Raw genomic sequence first — 8,000 nt, forward strand, 5'->3', positions numbered from 1 at the left:
ACACATTGGAGGGTACATCCTTTGTGGTACAAGTAGAGGGTACATCTACTTGGGTTGTTGTAACTGAGAACAAGAGAGGGTACATCTCTTGTGGATCAGTTCAAGTGGAGGGTACATCCACTTGGTTGTTCAAAGAGAACAAGGGAGGGTACATCCCTTGCGGATCTTTGCTTGTAAAGGATTTTACAAGGTTGAAAAGAAATTTCAAGGACCGCAGGTCGCTTGGGGACTGGATGTAGGCACGGGTTGTTGCCGAACCAGTATAAATTCTTGGGTTTGTTTTCTTCTTCCCTACACTCTTTAATTTCCGTTGTGCACTTTAATTATCGCTTTTACTTTTGGTTAAGTTTCAATTTCTGTTATTTACTTTCTTAACATTATAGTAAAAGCCTAAGAATGATAGATTTTTAATTAGTAAAGGTTCGTTAATAATTAATTCAACCCCCCATTCTTAATTATTCCGAGGCCACTTGATCCAACAATGATTCGTTCCTCCACCAAAATAACATGATACTCAAAGAATTGGGAAATTTTGAAGATCTAGACATGTGGGTGTTAGGTCTAAACAGCCACTTTTTACATCTACCTTGGATTTTGATGATTAACAATAAATATAAATTAATGAGTTTATGACAAGTGGACAGGATCAATATTATTAAAGGACTTAACTATAATCTACATATATCGTCCACACTCAAAGAGGTTAATGCTATATTAAATATTAACTAGCGTTCAACGCGCTAAAACCAAGAGTGTTCATTCGTGATATTAACCAGTGTTATACACTACGTATTATTACCACTCGCGTCCAATTTGTACGAGATTCATACACACTCTCAAAGCGATCAATAAAGTTCGAAAAGATTGTGATAATTGAAAAAAAAAAAGGAAGTACATGTATTCCCATTTGTGAATTTTTATTTTGTCTCTCTTTATTTGAATTGCTAACATTTGAATTAAAGGAAAGGACAAAATAATAAAGAAAGGTCTACATAAAATATCTCACATGGGTCACTTTCATCGAGTACGACGAGCACATGCAACTTTCTATATGTACTTCTGCGTATATCCTTGCAAATCAGCAAATACCATGTAGCCTCATCTCTCATTGTGAGACAACAGTTATTTCAAGGACTCAACACTGATCTCGTAAGGGATCCTTCAGTGAAGTCTATAAAAGACAAACTCTACCCAAAAAGAAAAACCAATATTATCACGAGAAAACGAGAATAACTCTCAAGCCTGCAAAAATCATTGGACGACCTATTTAAGCTTTTATTGTTAATCATTTGCTAAGCAAAGTTATCTTGTATTTAAGCTTTACTATTTATCCACTCATTGAGTGTTATTGAATACTTGTATTCATTCAAACTACTATTTGTGAAAGACAGGGGAGAGTGACATAGTGTTAAACAATACTTGGGTTTCTTAGATTCAAAAGGAGTCTAAGATAGTACCAAAAGTGGTATTAAGAATAGTTGTAAAGCGAGGAGTGATAGGACAAAATACTTGTTTTGCAATCAATTTTTGATTAGTATAACTCTTTACTATCATGCAAAGGAAAACTAGATATAGCTCAAGTTAAGTGAATCAGTATAAATCAAATATTTCTACTTTCCTCTTCAACGATTTATTAGTAATCTTTTAGCACCTTCTGTCATCTTTTTCATACTAAGTAATTGCTTGAAAAAACTTGTTCTCTATTCAATGGACAACTTATCACATATTTATATGTCTATGTGAATATGTGAAAAACATCTTTAAAGAGTTATTATCTTTTATTAACATACTATTAAATCTCCCTTTTAGTATAATTATTGTTATTTCAATGGGTCTTGGTTGTCAAAGTGGGGTACATCGAGCCTCAAGAAATACTTCCGGTGATGGGAGCCGAAGCTATGAGTGGAATCATATAAGTATATGGAAGAACTATTCTCTAGCATGGAAACTGAATTTGCAACTTCATCCATGCAATCTGTCAACGAGGTCTGGAGACGGGACAGGCGTTGCACAATGTCATCGAGCTTGTCGGTATGAGTGGTGGAATTGGTTGTGGAGTTCTTGGATCTAGTGTTGTTAACCATACAAAGGAGGGAACTCAATGAAAGCACCAAATAATCAAGGAGTGATGGTTCTCTGAATTAGAGGTCAAAGACACCTCTTGAAGAAGAATAAAGAGAGAGAAATCAGGCAATATTCAACATATCTCAATAAAAGGAATTACAACCATATGTAGCCAATAGCTAGGCTGAATGACTTATTCTAACAGAATACCCCTCTAACAAACTATCCACTCACTCTAAGAGATTACCATAGCCACTCTCTAGAACCTTCTATTCCCCCTTTGTCGATGATAAACGTATTCAAAGCCATGGTTTTGCTTGATAGCCCTCTTGGACCTATTGTTCTGGACTTCCTCACTCTCAACTTGGTTGCACTGTCTCGTATCATATCAGTGGGACAAATCGAACATACGATTACCAATCTGATCTAGTTTTCTTAAGGAAAATGTTAAACATCCACTTAATTTTCATTTCATATTTTTCCTTTTTCTTATAATATCACATATTATATCTTTTTATTATACATGTCACTTTTTATCATATCACTCGATTATAAAATGTATTTTATGAATGTTTTTTTTTTATTTCTTAGTGTACAGTCAAGCGTCAAATAAAACAAGCTTATACACCGTGTTAGCAATTTTTTTAGAAGCCAACAACAATTTGTGCGTGAAGGTCTAAGGGAAATGTTCACTGCAACTTGAACACGTTAGCCTCATGAGGTCAACGCTCAACAGTCCTATTGTGTCCTTTTTCTTAAGTGTAATCATTTTCAATTTTAATACGTCAAGCAACATTAGAGTGAGTGAGCCTACATATTCGGATCTAACTTCATTATTATCAATTGAGAATGAGCATGTCTGTCGTTTTATACCAGGCTTCTGCTAAATTAATTACTAAATTATTTACAAATGGAATTATTTGAATATTAGAAAACATCAAAGACTCAACAACATAAAATATTATGCATCACTCAATCATGCATGCTTATTTATATTGATTTATTATTCCTTCTATGTAATATTTTCCATAGATGGATCGCAACCACCATGTCATGCAAAATAGATTTCAAAAAACTTTTAATCATATACATAATGGAAGGCTTAAATATATTTTTAATTTTTACAAAATTAATGAGTTTTAGTTTTAATTCTTAATAATTTTTTATTTGATTTTCATTTCTCTAAAAGTTCAAATTTTATTTTTGATTGTTGTTATTAAGGCAAGTGACCATATATATCAAGTAACACCCGTTTGTACTGAAAAATTAATATTTGAAAATTAATACTAGTTAAGAACTTCATTGGGTGAAAAGAAGCTTGAAGAGTATATTAAGAAAATGTATTCAACAAATAGATTATCTTTTAGTATTTTTAATGAATATAAATAAATTAATATTTTTTATTTATTAATTAAAATGGAATAAAAAAATATCCAATTAATCTTAAGCTCCCGTTTAAGAATCACAAAATAGGTCTATTTAATGTATAAGTATGTCACTCTTAATTAACCAGAGATGACAAAATGTATCCAGATCCTGTGAATACCCTCAAAAAATACGCACCCAAAAAATATCTGCCTAATGGAAATGGATTTGGGATCAGTATTTACTCGTAAAAATTTAATAGAGATGGGCGAGGATATGGGTATTATAGTAACTATCACACACCTATTATATATATTTATTTGATAAAAATGTAAATATCATAGATATATAAATAATTATATATATATATATATATATATATATATATATATATATATTACTAATTATTATATGTTTTGGATTTAAAAGAACATACTTATGTAATGACTTCTTGAAATATAGTGTATGAATATATTAAAAGATGTTATGGTCTTTTATTTTTTTAATGTGTGAATATGTATACATATCTAATTCAACTAACTATTTAATATTGCATTAATAATTTAATAAGTGCATTCTTGAAAAAGATATCGTGATAGTTTTTGTTAGCTTTATTAGAAGGTTTTAGTGACAAAATCATTACAAAATATAACCATATAAAAAGGAAAAAGTATTAACTTTCATCCTAATGTGAAATAAGAATCACTGGAACGAATTAATATTGGTTTACTTTAAAATTTGGTTACATTCTATATCGTTGTTTTTATATTTAAAAATATAAATAATTAAAAAAAATAAAAAAAGATCTCGCATTGTCGGATTAGGATACTAGTTTATAACACTGGTGAAAGCAAAATGATCACTTAGAAATTTCTGAAGAAATATAAGTAAAACACCTGACGAATTTGTGTACATTGTGCAACATTCTTTCTATTATTCCAAGTCATTGGTTTAGTAGTACCTTAGAGAAATTGTGATTCAAAGCTAAGCAAATTTAGTTTCCATTTGAGATTCCTTCGCACATGCGGTTGCATATGAATTAAATTTTAAGCCAATTTGTCACTTAGTCCCACAATTAGCAATTTTTTTGTCTTGATTAATTTGTCAAACCCCACACTTCCAATTTCTCTGCAAGTGCCTCGGTTAGATTTACAAGACTTTGATAAAAGAATGTGACATTTTTTTTACTGCTTCAAATTTATAAGACTTCATATTTTATTTGATAATTTTTTTTACTTTATTTTGTTATAACTGAGCGAGTATGTAATTTTTTTTTAATATTAGATTATTACATTTATAATTTTGTTTAGTTATGACATATATTTGAATGACTCAACGTTATGTTTTGTTGTTTTTAATGTTATGTTGCGATGTATTTAATGTCATATGAATAATTTAAGAGTGAATTCTTAATTTACTTATATTAATTTTTTAATTAATACATTTTAATGATTTATTAATTTTATATATAACTAAAAATGTGGGTAACATATGTGGGTATAGGTATATAGATACCTAGTAGATACAAGAATAAATTATTTTAAAATTATTTTTTTATTGTTGATTTTAAAATTATAAAAAGTCATTTTTAAAAATAGGTTTATAATTATGTGGGGTTTCCAGAGTTTTTTCTGCTTTTGTTTTTCTAAATTTATTCAAAAATTTATCATAATTTTAAAAAGAATTCAATACTTTAATCTTACATTTTCTCTTAAAAATATTTTTCATTTAACTAAAATAGTGGGTTACTCACTTCCACAATTATTCGTATGCAGTTTTAAAATTTATTTAATTTAAAAAAAGGAAATTTTAAAACTTGAAAATTGGATAAGATGAAGAGGTAGTTTTTTTATCTTGATTCAGTTTTAAAATTTAAATCATAATTTTCCCTTTTTAAATAAAAATTAAAAATTTAATTATTAAAAGTTGTTTTAAAATCATGTTGCGTTTTAAACATTTTTTTATAAAAATAAAATGTCAAGTCAAAGTAAGTAATGAGATACTAATTTTGATATTAATTAAACTAATAATGAAAGAGTACATTGACAAATCTTTATCTTTCTATGAATGATTTCAATTCCAACTTTCTTCTTTTATAGCTCATTAAGATTCATGTTGTTTTGTCTCCATTGAAAGGTTCTTCGAGACATTTGTCTTCTTTGGCAAAGTAAGATGCATTTCTTTCTTTCAGTTTAATTCAAAATGCACAAAAAAGACATTTTATTTTTTAAATATAGAATAAAGTTGCACATACCTCTCATTTTTTCCAATGTTCAAATTGATGAGATAGAGACTAATCAAATTCTCCTTTTTGGAGTAAAACAAAATATCTTAAACCCACATTAAAAATTTGGGAATAGTAAGTCCAAAATGATAAGATGTAGAAAGATGGTGGTTCAAACCGCAAAAGAAAAAATTGAAAGAAGTACAATATCAAAATTTGGTGTCCCATAATGTAGTAGATCTTAGGATATGCTTATGGGTTCAACCCAACCTCTCTATATTGTTCCATTTGTACATGTAAACACAAAAGCTAACCTAGGTTAGAACTAAGGTAGAAGACCAATGAAACTATGAAAATAGAAAAAGAGAAAGTTGTAGAAAGAGATTAAAGTTGAAGTAGCTACCATGCTTAATCCAACCATAATTAAACCAAATAAAAACTCAAAAAACTATATACTCACACTGGACAAAATGTTTTAAAATAAATAACAAAAAAATAAAAACAAAAGACTCATAAAAACACATCTATATTGAAAAACCAATCCCTTGTGTTAAACGTGCATAGCTGCATCCGTATCAACACAATAACGTAGCGTTAGAAACCACAAAGTTCATTAGATAAAAAAATAGAAATGGATGAAAAAAAAATAACAAATATAACAATATTATGTTCTGCAATTCCAATTTTATGAGGGAAGATGATAAAAATGGGAGTTGTGCGAGATGAAGTGTGGGAGTTGTTAATGATGAAAAACTATATAATTTTTTTATGAAAAAAAATAACTAAATTAAAAGTGAGAGAAAATTAAAAACAAATTGTCATGTTTCATCTTGATGAAAAGTGATCTGCGGTTACGTGGGAGGAAAGATAGTGTGCGGTTATTTTGGAGGGAATGGTAATATGCATATATGTTGGAGGAAAGATCGGGTGCAATTATTTAGCTATTGTTTTCTTAAAGAATAGTAAAGTGGTTACCAGTGAGAAGTTACACGAACAAATGAGAATAAGTTGGTTATTCTTGGAGCACGGTTTGGATCGATTACTTATTAGAAACCAAAAAGAAGTTATCAAAAGTGGTATTCCTTTTATTTATCATTATATATATATATATATATATATATATATATATATATATATATATATATATCTTTTTTTTTCATCTGATCCCTAATAAAAATTTTCTTCGAATTAGGTCTCTAATAATTTAAAAGTTTTGTCCGAGATCCCTCCCATTAGTCAGAATTCGTTATCTGCTTACATAATTATTAATTGAACACGTAGGCATGCGACGTGTGGTGTCACATGTACTCGCCTAAGTGGGATTAGACGTAGGAAAAAAAATTAATATTTTTAATTAAAAACGACGTCGTTTGAGTGTTGATCTCTCTTCTCCCTCAAAAAACCTAACACTTTCTCTCCTTCGCCATCATAATTGTTCTGTTCCACACCCATTTCAGCTCCTCCACCACCTCCCTCGTGTTTGACCAGTTGTCCTTATCCGTTGCAACACACTGAAAAGCAAGCTTCGCGATGGCAACAGTGGAGTCACCACCATCAAGAACCGGGTCGAGCACTTGATGCAACTGCCCCATTTGGATCCGCAAAACAACCTAATCCACAAGCGCCATTTCTTCTCTCTCTCTTCTTCGTAGATCTACTTTAACGATTGATGGTGTCAAGGAGCAATAAACTAGATATTTTATTAGCGATAGCTATTGGAACACTAACAGAGTAGAAAGCATGGAGCTCAAACTCCACGCATCAATGGCTTCCATTCCACACGCAATCTTCACCCATTCCTTTTCCTTCGTTCCTTTCTGCACCTACGCAGCTCCCAACATTAGCAGGCGTCGAAACGGCAACACCAACAGTCGTTCCACTCACAAAATTCCTTCTTTGCGTAAGGAGAAATATCCCAATGAACAAAAATTGATGCTCAATCATCAAAACCAAAACCCCTTGAATGTGGACTTGGTGGCCTTGTGTGAAGAAGGTAACCTCGATCAAGTGTTGGAACTCATGGGTCAAGGTGTTGTGTGAGCATACAAGGTCGCTTGAATTGGGGAAAAGGGTCTATGAAATTTTGAGAAGATCGACCTTTCGTGGGGACGTTGAATTGAGCAACAGATTGATTAGGATGTATTGCAAATGTGGTAGTGTGAAGAATGCACGTCAAGTGTTTGATCAAATGCCAGACAAAAAGATTGCTTCATAGCATTTGATGATTGGTGGGTACACGAGTAATGGTTTAGGGTGTGATGGTTTATTGGTTTTCCAACAGATGAATCAAGCATGGGTTCCACTTGATGGGGAAACTTTTGAATTGGTTTTGACTGCATGTGCATAG

General features: G+C 30.8%; 1 pseudogene; it reads left to right on the top strand.

Moving 5' to 3' along the window:
* Positions 1-7,417: 7,417 nt before the first annotated feature.
* Positions 7,418-8,000, top strand: LOC113002393 (pentatricopeptide repeat-containing protein At2g15690, mitochondrial-like; annotated as a pseudogene).

This window comes from Glycine max, chromosome 1, assembly GCF_000004515.6.
Source record: "Glycine max cultivar Williams 82 chromosome 1, Glycine_max_v4.0, whole genome shotgun sequence".
Classification (NCBI taxonomy): domain Eukaryota; kingdom Viridiplantae; phylum Streptophyta; class Magnoliopsida; order Fabales; family Fabaceae; genus Glycine; species Glycine max.